Source organism: Mesoplodon mirus (assembly GCF_964341445.2).
Source record: "Mesoplodon mirus genome assembly, chromosome: 6".
In the NCBI taxonomy this organism is placed as follows: domain Eukaryota; kingdom Metazoa; phylum Chordata; class Mammalia; order Artiodactyla; family Ziphiidae; genus Mesoplodon; species Mesoplodon mirus.
The window spans coordinates 51,402,723-51,416,146 of NC_138982.1; the positions used below are offsets into that span (position 1 = coordinate 51,402,723).

The window sequence follows — 13,424 nt, forward strand, 5'->3', positions numbered from 1 at the left end:
GTGAGAAAGATAATTTTGGCAAACGTACAAATATCACATCACAAAACTGGAAACAAGAAACTTTATAGGAAACTGATGAAGATGAGAAAATTTATAGGAAACTGAAAATGAGCAAAGCAAGATCTGTTTGTGGTGAAGGATATAAAGAACATAAAAATGGACATTCAAGGTTTTTCATGGAACATTATAACCCATCAAATTAAGGTATCATTGTTCTTTAACAAAAATTAACTGATCTGAGGAAGGGTAATGCAAAAGTATTCTAATGCAGTGCTGCCCAGTAGAACTTTCTGTGATGATAGAAATGTTACATCCGCTCTGTGCTAATACAGACTCCACTAGCCATGTGAATACTCCTAATGTGGCTAATATAATTGAGGAACTGCATTTTTAATATGGCTTAAATTTAGCTCTTTAAAAAGTGGCTACCAGTTGAACAGCATAGTTCTAATGCCTCATAGGTCAAAACCAGTGGTTTCTATGGGGGACTTATTTAATTACTGCTGAGGGGTAGGGGGTTGGAGTAGAAAGAAAAGAAAGCTCTTAATAGATCTACTTAGTCACTTACACCTTACATTCTCCACAGCTTCCAGAATTAGTAGGTGGCACAACCTGCTGTAAGGGGTATGAGAGAAGGATTCCTGGGGAGAGCTGAGTATGCCCTTCCAACTCCTGGCTCAAGCCAATGGCAGTAAAAGGCCTAGGAGTTTGTCACTCGGATGGGGAGAGGACATGGTTCCATACACAGAATCTGAGGCTTGGGCCACGCTTGGGGCATCTGTGCTTGGAAATCATCGCAGTGGGGCTGGCTGGGAGCTGGAGGTGGGGCGCTCATTTTCGGACAGGGTTTCCAGAGCCAGAGGAGGATTCAGAGGTGGAAGGAGGACCCGTGGGCCCTTTCTGGCCACCTGCAGGCTGAACAGGCCCTTTTTTTGGGGGGGGGGGTTAATGTCTTGTTCTTGCTCTTGAATACTTTGCTGGGATCCAGCTTGTTCACAAAGGAGTCGGCCGTTGTAGGTGATGGGTTTATACATGTTGAACCATTGCTTGGCCTGTGGGCTAATGCCATAGCTGGTGAAGGCATACTCCCACTGGGGCAGGCCCAGGTGGGTGATAAGCAGGAGATAATAGGCAGTGAAGGTATCTGTGAGAAAATGCCAGTATAATTATACTCTGTCCAGGAACCAGAACTCTGTCTTGTGCTAATGCTGGGTTCCCTCTTTTGTAGGCAACACAAACCTTCCCATTCAGGTTGCAAGGATCCAGCTCAAATATCACACTGCGAGAATCAAAGTGAGGCTTCTCTGGCTGGTTCTCACTAGCTTCTTGTGTATCATCCTCCAGGTCTGCAAGAGTTGGTGTGTTAGGAAGAGAGCACATGGAAGACTGGTTGAGTTGAGTCAGTTTTGAGATGCTGTTAATTGCCATGCTGCCCAATGGAATGGTGTGTTCATCCAGCTTCACATTCCATGTCATGTGGAAGCCGTTGGTCATCAGGTAAAAGTTCTTCAGATCCTCAGGCAGCACAGTTATTTTTTTGTTCCCATGAAGAAATCATGTGACATTCAGCAGGTGCCTTTTCTATGATGGTCACCTCTGTCACACCTTGGGATGATTCTAGGATGTGGGTGACCCCCAAGGTCAGCTTCTCCAGGTGCGGCTTGCGGCTGCCCAGCAGCGGGGTCGGTGTCTCCTCCGTGGCTCGCGTCCCCGCTCCGCCCGGCGGGGATGGGGCGGGAGAGCGGGGCGGCCGGGAGGGTCGGACTCCACCCTGGAGGCGCGGCCGTCAAGTTCACGGCATGCCGGGAGTTGTAGTGCTCGGCGCCTGAGAGCGCGGCGGGGAGATGGGGGGCCCGGGCTGCTCTGGGAGTAGCAGTTCCGCGGGGCGTCTGTTCTCGCGGCCCCGGCGGGTGCTCCACGCCACGCCGCCGGGACACAGCGACTCCACCGCCCGGACCCTCCCGCCCCTCTGGGGCTGGCTGCGCAAGCGGGGGCGGGCCTCAGCGCCATGCGGCCAATTGGGCCGGGCGTAGAGACCGGGGTGGGACGGCCTCGGCGCGACGCCCCCAGTGGCGGTTGTTTCCGTGTAGTATTTTCTGATGTGTCGAGTTGACCTCATAGAACTGGAAATATTTAGTATCCAAGTAGGAAACATGTGCTATCAAGGCACCAGGGAAGTTCCCCAAACTTCAGAGTATAGGCCAGTTTTGGTTGTGACTGTTTAGCACTTGTAAATTGGTTAAAGAGCATTGACCTGAACCGATGACTATCCTTGGGTGACCTTGTCTCTTCCCTACCACTATTTAACTCAGTGATATCTGTTCCTTTTATTCATTAATCTGTGTATTCCCTCTGTAATCTTGTTTTGGGGCAGGGACTTTGTCTTAATCATTGTTGTATTTTAAGTGCTTCACATAATGCCTGATACGTACTAGTGCTCATTTCATAGTCTCTTATTACTTTATTTGGAAAATACTAACTGAGCCCCTACTATTAATGCATTTTGAATACACACCTCCTTTCTCTTCTTTTTCTTATTTCTTTTTCTAGCTCTAACTCCCATTTTCTTTCCTTTTTTGGCATAAAAAGAAAACAAGTTTTATGAAAGACAACTTAGTTCAACTCAATTTTACAAACACTTACTGAGTGCTCACTTTGTGCTAGGCATAGAATTTTTTTAATAATAAAATTATTTATTTATTTATCTATCTATTTATTTATTTATGGCTGCATTGGGTCTTTGTTGCTGCGCATGGGCTTTCTCTAGTTGCAGTGGGTGGCGGCTACTCTTTGTTGCAGTGCGCGGGCTTCTCATTGCAGTGGCTTCTCTCGTTGTGGAGCATGGGCTCTAGGCGTGCAGGCTTCAGTAGTTGTGGCTCACAGGTTCTAGAGTGCAGGCTCAGTAGTTGTGGCACACGGGCTTAGTTGCTGTGCGGCATGTGGGATCTTCCTGGACCAGGGTTTGAACCCGTGTCCCCTGCATTGACAGGTGGAGGGAAGTCCTAGGCATAGAATTTGACAAGAATTCCCTTCAAGACACTGCTTGATAGAAAAGAAAGACCCATAAAAATGTAATAAAAAATAGTCAAAAGGAATATGGCAAATGCCATGATAGGAATATGCTTTGGAGCTAGGAGAGTATCTTATAGCCACTATGGAAAACATTATGGAGTTTCCTCAAAAAATTAAAAATAGAACTACCATATAACCCAGCAATCCCACTTCTGGGTATATTTCCAAAGCAAATGAAATCAGGATCTCCAAGAGATATCTGCATTCCCATGTTCACTGCAGCATTATTCACAATAGCCAAGATATGGAAACAGCCTAAGTGTCTGGTTACAGTTGAATGGATAAAGAAGATGTGAGATATATGTATAGATGTGATGTATGATATTATGTCTTAATCATTGTTGTATTTCAGATACTTCAAGCATTCCTCCTTTTAAAACTTAGACCTTTAGACTAGCAGAGCAGAAGTCTGCTGGGGATGGGAGGTCATGGGGATGAGAAGCAAAAATTTGCTAGTGGATAATTAGGGCTAATAATGAATGGTGCTACTCCCATTTCTATTCCTCAATTCCTAGGCCCATAAATCCTGACTCTAGATCTATTTTATATATATATATATATATATATATATATATATATATTATATATATATATAATACATATATATATATATTAAAAATATATATATATATAAAATGGAATATCATTCAGCCATGAGAAAGAAGGAAATCCTGTCATTTTGACAACATGGATGGACCCTGAGGGCATCATGCTCAGTGTTATAAGTTGGAGAAAGACAAATATTTTATGACATCACTTATATGTGAAATCTAGAATATCTGAACTCACAGGAACAGAGAGTAGAATGGTAATTTCCAGGGACTGGGGTGTGGGGGAAATGGGGAAATGTTGGTCAAAGGGTACAGACTTCCAGTTATAAGATGAATAAGTTCTGGGAATCTAATGTCCAACATGTTGACTATAGTTAACTATACTGTATTATATACTTGACAGTTGCTAAGAAAGTAGACTGTAGATATTCTCACCATACACAAACACAAAATGGTAATTATGTGAGGTGACGAAGGTGTTAACTAACCCTATTGTTGGTAATTATTTTGCAGTATATATATGCATCAAATCATCATGTTGTATACTTCCCCACTCCCCTACTGGTATTTTCTGAACCTCCAAATAAACTGCTGGCTCTTTGTCTCAGAGTCTGCTTTTGGGTGAACCCCACATAAGACAAGTATCATGCCCAGGGCAGAGACAGGGTATGAACCCAGGCATTTGGTCTCCAGAGTCCATGCTTTTACCAATCCCTCTGCTGACATTAGGAGGAAGGCTAGGCAGAGAGCAGGGGCAAAGGCACAGAGGCTTGAGAAAGTTTGGTGTGTTTGAAGAAATAGTTCAATATGGCTAGAACAGGACGGCTTGGGGAGTGGGATGTGGGTAGGGGAAGATGAGGCTGGAAATGGAACGTGGGATGAATTCATGAAGCACTTGTAGGTCAAATTATGGTATTTGAGCTTCCTCACAAAGGCAACGGGAAGTCATTTCACAGTTCTCCTCAGGGTGGGATATGATCAGATATCCATTTGTAAATGTTCCTTCTGGTGTAGAGAAGGTGGGGTGGGGGCAATGGAGAGATTGGATGTAGGAAGACTGATTCTGAGGCTACAGCTACTAGGAGAGTGACAGTGTGGATAGAAAAGAAGGGGCTGACCTCAGAGATGCTTAGGGCGTAGGGTCAGTGCAACATGGTGACAGTGTGGTTGGATCATGCACCAAGGAAAGCAAGAGGTTCAGCGTGAATGGCAGGGAGGGTGGGGGTACGTGTGAGCAAAAGTGTTTGTGTGGGTTTAGAAAGAGGGCCATTTCCACTGGACATATTGAGTTGTAAATGCCTGAAGACTCCCCAGGTAGAGATATCCAGAGGCAAATAAAGATAGAGCTTTGAGACCTAGGGAAGAACCCACAGCTAAATATGCAAATTTTGGAATATCAATTGATATTTGAAGGTCTTAAAGCCATTGGCATGGATGGAATTCCTTGGGAAAAGGAAGAAAAAGCTGTGCAAAGTATATGAAATGTTTGCAAGCACATAATCTCATTTGATCTTCATAATAACCATCTGAGGTGAGGAGGACAGGTATTATTTTCACCATCACCTTGTAAGGGAGAAAATCAAGACACGGAGAGAGGCTAGGGGGCTTGTCTCTTAGCTGGAAAGAGGAAGAGCTGAGGCAAGGAGTTGGTCCACTGGCTCCATGTCCAGTGCTTCTCTCATCACACCACACTGTCCCCCCGAAAATACATTTGCATGCCTATACCAAGTGATATAGGGCCTCTCCACAAGTGTTCTTTTTAAAGAAGGTATCATATCTTCTTCATGTTATATGTCTCTGTTATATTATAGAAATCTGACATATGTCAAATCATGAGGTATAATGTTCTTTTCTGTATTTTTTACTGGTTTACTGATACTTGGACATATGTTTAACGTAGCAATTGGACACAGGCATAGATGACACCAAATCCCATTTGTCAAGGCAGTGCTTGCTTTGCAGGTGAATTCTCAGAGGCTCTGCTACCGCCTGGTCGTTTTTCTCGATCCTTTCATTTTTGCATCACCTGTCACTATGGTCATCTCCCTTTTCATTATTTTTGACCATGTGCTAAGCATGTAACCTAACTCTGTAAAATTAAGTTTTAGGCAGTAATTATTCACTGGACATCTTCAATGCCTACAGCGAATCTTCCTGAGGTTTTTCTCTTCCTCCTTTTATGCTCTGGGGAGAGCACTCCCAAAACAGTACTGTAAGTCATGCCAGGAAAGGACCCTGCCACAGAACAACCTCTTAATACAGAGAGCAGAACCATTTTTGGCCAGATTTTTAAAAACCCACTTCCCTCTCTTATTTGCCAGGGAGATGACACTGACATTTGGAAATGTTGCAAATGTGACAAATTGTGCCATATTTTATTACACGATTTGTGGCATATTTTACCTGTTTGGGAGAAAACCCTGACAACGTGACATACGTATAAATGAGTCAAGCCCTTGTAATATCCCTGGGGCAGCCGCAGTCAGAACTTGGTTGAACAGACTGAAGGAGCAGCTCGTGGATACAGAGAGCAGCAGGAGGCTTGTCATGTTCTGCTGTGGTTGGCAATTTGCTTTCCCACCTCTTTAAGCATGTGGTAAGTGATGGGGGAAAAATGATCCCAGATGATGGCAGGACACCCTCTGTGTTGTGTTTTTTTCAGCTCTCTGCTGTTTTAACTAATTTCCAGTCAATTATGCTGATGTCTGGGTATATTAATGGTTTTATTTTAGGCAGAAAAACATCACCTTTTCTCTGAACACCAGTTTGCTATTCTGGCTTAATTGTGATAGAAATCAGGTTATAACTTATTTGTGAGAAGAAACGGTTTCTGGAACTTCTGTCCTCTACCTTCTCCCCACTTTCTTCCCTTTAAAATTTCTAGAACAGAGCCACTACACGGTAATGACTCAGTTAGGAAGCAGATGAGCCCTGCCTGGTAAAAAACTTGAAGAAGCTATTTCTTCCAGAAGGGCAAGTGTGTATGTTTGTGTGTAGACATCTTAAGCACTGTGGTCCTTTCCTGACACACCAGATCTCCTGAGTATATACATTATTTTTTTTGAGGGTCCGAAGTGTTCCACTTATAGCCATCCTTTTTTGGGGGGGTGGGGTGGAGAATAAAAATGTTTCCAGTGTGATGCTGTTTAGCCGCATATTAGGTCATTTTCTTCTTACTCTTTCCAGTTTGCTGGAAATTGGAGATAGAAAGTAAGGGATAAACATTTTCGTTTTCTGAGTTGATAGTTCATGTTTATGTCCTTAGTCTCAAGTTAAAGTAAGTGTCTGGTAATCCTTTGTGTAAAAATGTCAGTATACTTGGATAAGGTGTGTGGTTAATCAGAGTCAGTTTCTCCATTCTTTTCTAGCAAGAAACAGGAATTGGATTGAGTGTCTGGCACTCCTTGAATGTAGCTTTGGTCTTAGTGTGCCTCTGGTTTAAGTATATACATTCACTTTTTCTTCCTCCTCTGAGTCTCTCCCTGCACCCCTTGTTTCCTTTATGGGTGGCTCTCTGGAGCCCTTAAACTCAGATGCTTGCTCACTCAGCCTCTTATGCCTCCATTTTAAAGAAGTTTTCTGGAATTTCACACACTGCCTAGATGAGGTTCTATATGAGGACTGAATCCCTTTTCTTACCACTTGGGGGGAGTGAACAGAATCTTCTTCAGAGGTTTCTCCTCCAAAGAAACTAGGGAGCATGTGATATAATATCTCACCTCAATCTCTTGACTCCCCATCTACATTCCTCTGTTGACAGGAATGCTTTCAAATGTCCCAGGAACTGACCTTATTTATGAGGTTTCATTTGGAAGTTCTGAGGCTGGGGCCAGTCCTCGGAAAAATTGTAGGAGGGATGAAGCTTGTCTTAATCTTTATTATCCAACTTGCATCCATGTTTTGATTCTTTGCCTCAAAACTTCCAGTTCCCGGTTGTAAAAATAATAGTCTCTGCCTTTTACTATTATTATTATTTTTAAAAAAGTTTATTTATTTATGTATGGCTGCGTTGGGTCTTCCTTGCTGTGTGCAGGCCTTCTCTAAGTTGCAGAAAGTGGGGGCTACTCTTCATTGTGGTACATGGGCTTCTCATTGCAGTGGCCTCTCTTGTTGTGGAGTACGGGCTCTAGGCGCGTGGGCTTCAGTAGTTGTGGCTCGCGGGCTCTAGAGCGCAGGCTCAGTAGTTGTGGTGCACAGGCTTAGTTGCTCTGTGGCATGTGGGATTTTCCCAGAACCAGGGCTCGAACCCGTGTCTCCTGAATTGGCAGGCGGATTCTTAACCACTGTGCCACCAGGGAAATCCCCTGCCTTTTATTATTAATCATCATAAAACAGTTGCTGTCATTTCATGAGTGTTTATTATGTGCTAGACATTTTGATAAGCATTTTATATATTATCTCATTTAATCTTATGATTTGGGTGTTACTATTCCTGTGTTCCAGATGAAGAAACTGATGCACGGTAAGTTAAATACATTTTCCCGAATCTCACAGCTAGTGAGTAGTGGAATCAGGATTCAAACTCAGTTCTGAATGTTCCCAAAGCCTGTGTGCTAATCATTTATTTAGACCTTCCCCCTCTTGGGCATTATTCCATTCTGTAAATTTAAGACTCCAATTGGCTTTTATCAGAATTTACTTTTTATGTTCTTCTATAGCTCTGCTCTTACGTTTCTGGAGTGATGGATGGTTATAGGGTACTTTACTGTGATGAGGAATTATTGGCTGAGAAAGCCAGCATTGCTCAGGGCCATCTGCACTTTTACTGTCGGGTCACAAGTCTCTACACTAAAAGGTACTGATCTCTCCTGGTGGCTTTTCAGGTATTTTTGTTCTTTGGGAAGATATTCAAGTCACAATACAGAGCAATCTGCTTAATTTGCCTACTTTTTATTAGTAATTCAATTATTTGTTTATTCATTTAAGTATCATTTATTGAGCCCTCCTATATGCCAGGAATTGTATTGTACTAGGGGCTGTGAATATACACACATAATAAAATGAAGATGAATAAAATAAATCCATGTCTTCAAGAAACTTGTAGGACTACTAGAGAAATAAACCACGACTCTCATGTGGTGTGATAAGTGTTTTTATAGAAGGGTGCAGTGGGATGTTATTGAAGCACAGAAGACAGGCATCTACTCTGGACCTGAATCATCTGGTGCAGACGAAGTTTGAGCTAAATCTTGAAGAATGAGTATTAGTTAGCCGGATGAATAGAAGAGAGATCAGAGAAAGGAGTCTCAGGCAGAGGAGACAGTAAATGCAAAAGCCCAGAAGTGTGAAAGAATTTAGAACATTAGGGATGACCACTGATTAATTAGATGGCTGAAGCATAAGAGGTGTGGGGATGACTGTGGGAAAGAGACTTGAAGGGCCATTTTACTCCATGATCTAAGTCATTTGCAGCAGCAAACTGTTACTAGGTCTTGGGATGTAAATTTTCCTAAATACGGGCAGAACATCAGGCTGGTCTACGTCTATTGCTGAATGAAAGCCTCTTCCTTTTAGCAGGCCTTGATGCCTACCAATGTCAGGGTTGCGTTGGGTTTGATTTCCTACTTTACACAAAATAGAAGTGGAAATGGGGGGAATGACCATGTGAAGGTAGTTTGTAGTTTGCCCAGTGGCTGCTGTTCAGGGACCACAAACTATACTGATATCAGAGGTAAAGTAAACTGCTGGCTTTACCTGGTCTTCCAAATGGCCCCCTTTGTTCCAGTCTCAATGGGTTTTTTGAATTTAGTGGTAAATGCTGGCAGTTTCTGAGGCTACTCAGCTATTAAAATACTTCATTCTTAAAAGCGGAGACAGTTGCTGATTTCCACTGTTGGATGATTTGGACATGTGACTTCTCACAGACACCAAGTAGAATCTTCTAAATAGTCTTGGATGTTTGCCAGGATAACTTGAGTGTTGTTAATATTCAAGGGTTATTTATTCAGCCAGATAGTGTGACATTTTCAAAGAAATTGAGAGTTGGAAGTCCTCTTTGTTGGTGTTAGCAACAAACCAGTTTGTTTTGCGTGGCCTCAACTGGCTGAGCTGGACCTGGCTCCTGGGATTTCCATTGACAGTTGCCCAAGCTGTATTTAGGGCACTCTCTTTTTCTAGAAAAGCTGAAATTTCCCAGCTGATTATGACTTTCTAGAGATGGACCTAAGTGTAGTATTTGCACCAAGTTCTGTATCTGTCACAACTGTTGGAAAGGAAGGAATGTATTTTACATGTAGTATGAGTCCCCAGTCACTGCTTTCTTCTCAGCATTGCTAGATGTCAGCTACAGCAGCTGAATGCTTTTGATCAGAGACAGATACTGTGAATTGTTCTGAAATGATACTTCTGTCATGCTCAAGGATGGCACCAGGACAGTCTGTTTGTTTGCTCACCATGGGAAGGAGCTAAGTGTCAGGGTTTGCAGCTGCCTTACAAACTGCTGGATTTTTAGTGCAGCAAATAAAAGAGCAGAGCTTTGATGATTCTCTAACTGGAGGAGGCTGATGAGTTCGGACAGACCTAAGTTGAGGGTATTATATGGATGTCTAGATGTTGAAGTCACCATAGTATTGCAGATGGTGAGTGATGCTTCCTGTTGCTGTCTCTGTGACCAGCTCTCTCACTGCATGGTCTAAGAAGGAACCGTTTTCTTAAATGTTATGATGTGTGAAAAACCTAAGGGGTAGGGAGAACCTACCGATTCATCTCTTCACATGCTCCTTAAATGAATTTACTCCAAAACAAGCAATAAATGGGACAACAGAATCTGTGCTAGTCTAAATAGGTATTTATTAACCTTGAAGGAGAAGGCCCTTAAGAAAAACACAGAGAAATTCTCTAGTAACTGATGAATAGCAATAGTTGCTTAAATTAGATTTTCTAATTCCAAATCTCCTTTCCCCATATATTATCACTACCCTCCCTTCTTTTAAACTCGTTTCTGTTTCCTATCAATTCTTTCCTCTTAGCATGGTGTCAGTTGACTTTAAGGGAACCTCTCTGACTGAAACCAAAATATTCCTGCATCTCTCATTGAGTGAAAACCAGAATAAAAAAATTTTATGAGATGACTAGAGAATACATAGAAAAATTACAAGGTAAAATTTGAGCGCCAGTTCTTTTTACTCCTTTACTCTCTCAGTAACACTAGTTTTTCCTTCCCATATGTGTGGCACTTTTTCTCCAACCAAAAGCTGTGTTGACAGAAGAATCTGGTATGAGTTTGTCCAAGTTGCCTGTAGTGGGCATCTGTTGTTTTTGCTTGCCCAGCACCCCTTCCTCTCTTATTTCACGCACATGTGTTTACATCTGGGGAATTATTTGACCCTCACCCGGTGGGCCTGCAGATAACGTGCCCTGCTCTCCGTCATTACGGAGATGGGCCCAGTAGTGTACAAGTGATACAAAGAGAACTGGCATTTTTGAGGACTGATATGAATGCTGGGTTTTTCTCCTGTTTTGATTATAGACACAAGGGATTTCGTGAACATGTAATGGCTGGGGATCATCTTTGCTGCTGTATGGAGTTTAAACGAGAGAAGAAATAGAGCTAAGGGAAAGGGGGGTGGAGAGAGAGTGAGAGACACCAAGGAGGGAGAGGAGAGATTTTCATGAACAGGTATTGTGACTTCTACCTACGAAAACTTCTGGTACTGCTAATTGTGCTAATAGCTAGTGGGATTGGGGAGAGAACCTTGAAGCTTTCTCCATAGTCTGATCTCATACTATGTTGGTAACAGGTCATATTACAGTTTGCAAGGGCTTGGGGATTAAATTTATTTTAGAAGAACTTGGCTGAAGAACAGCTCTGGAAGCCCTAATTAAGTGATTATATTGTTTGAGAGAATAACTTATCTTCCTACGTAAATGAAACATTTGCTCATAAAGTCACTACAAGAATGCACAGAATGACATTTCCTTCCAGTTCCTTGGCATTGCACTGGAGGATGGTACCTTAGCCAAAACGAACCCATGGCACAATTGTAGCAACATTTTGTTAGGAAAACATCTATGCTCCTAAGTAATCTGGTTACTTAGTCAGACAACTTAGTTTGTTGTCATAAAGTTGAATAAGGACATAATGTAAAATTTCAGATAGTGTTACTTTCCAGAAGGCCAAATAATACTTGAGAGGTATAAAATTCACATGGGCATTAAAGGGTTTAGCTAACTTATCAATTTAATTCATTCATGAATGTTTAGGTTCTAACGATTATATTATTAACCTTTTAAAGTTGATGTCATTTATGCTACTTTTATAAATTTTCATTTATGTCATAATTCTGGCTGAATGAGTTATTTTCTATGGTCTTATATTCTAAACAAATGGAAGTTGCGCTTTCCCTACCCTCCCTCCATTTTTAAATAAAATAACACTAATAGAATAAGTTAGTGACAAGAGTATTGATCTGGTTTTATGTGGATTTAGTGAGTAGATATAGGGAGGCAGATTTCATATTGTTATCAGGAAAATTTTTAGCATTGTTTTATTAACTGGTAACCTGTCTCACTTCTGGTAGGATTCAAGTAGTAACTGGCCCTATGGCTAGATGATCCCTGCTAAGGATTAGAAGGGATTTATGCATTGGTGTGAGTTTTGGGCAAAACGATGTTTTAAGCTATTCTAGCTCCAAGAGACCATATACTACTAGTGGTTATACTAATACTATTAATATGACTTATACATTTTACTATTAATAGTAATAATTGCCACTTGGTAGGCATCTATTATATGCTATATACAGTGTGCTAGGCATTTTACCTAATACCTCCCAGTTAAGCCTCATACCAACCCTCTGTAGATATTATCCACATTGATGTGGATTAAAGACCTAGCTGTTCTCTATTTTTTCGTATGTATTATCTCAACCCTTCAAGTAGATTACAAATTCATTCTTAAGAGAGAAGTCAGTGGTATACTTTGTATTATTCCTTATAGTTTCTGCAAATGTGAAAGGGTGGAACAGATTCAGCTTAAAAATTGTCTGCTCAGTCCTGCTTCCCTTCCAGACCTCATTAGTGTTATCTGAAAGACCCCAAAGCCGTGTAAATGGTTACCACAATGCGAAAGCTACAGGCTGGTTACTTTCTCAGCTCTCTGTCATCTTGGTGTCTGTGTAACCTTGGGGAAGCTACTTAACATCTCTGAGCTTCAACATTCTCATCTGTAGGATAGGATAATAATAGTGCTCCCTCTAACAGGGTTGTTATAAAGATTAAGTTAGTTAACACATGCAAAACATTTAAAACATTATTACTAGCCCCAGTTCTTTCTCCTTTAATAATGAGTATTTAATTGCATATACATTTAAGTTACTTTAAGGGGCTGTTGTTTTATTGGAATTCAAAAAGGCACTAGTTAACTTCTTTTTGGTGTCATTATTTTGAGATTTCTACAATCTTATCTGATACATCAGTTGGGAATCTTTAATTAAAAATCCAGAGGAAAATAAAAAGTAACTCATATAATAATACTTGCATATGTTTCACCCTTGGATCACTTGAAGGAAGCCCAAGGAACATTAAAGGTTGTAAATTTTTAGCTCTGTAGTCACAAAGATTTCTCTGTCATCTTCAGAATTATGTTTTTAAGGTGGAGTAAGAATTGAGTTTTCCATCATATTTTCCAAGTATTCATAATATTGTGTGTATGTGTTTGGGTGTTAAAAAGGGAACTTTCTTTATAATCTCTTTAAATAAGCTTAAAAATAGTGAATCATAGGTTTTTGGCCTGCCATGGGCTTGCCAGATTAGAATGCAAGAGGTATCAAATCTTGCTGATATAATGGATTTTTTTAAAGT

At 41.3% G+C, this 13,424-nt stretch overlaps 1 pseudogene across 1 annotated transcript; it reads right to left on the bottom strand.

The window, feature by feature from the left end:
• Positions 1–831: 831 nt before the first annotated feature.
• On the bottom strand, positions 832–1,708 carry LOC309806784 (tubulin polyglutamylase complex subunit 2-like; annotated as a pseudogene). Its single transcript has one exon. The product of its transcript is annotated as a tubulin polyglutamylase complex subunit 2-like (transcript).
• Between the last annotated feature and the right edge of the window lie 11,716 nt (positions 1,709–13,424).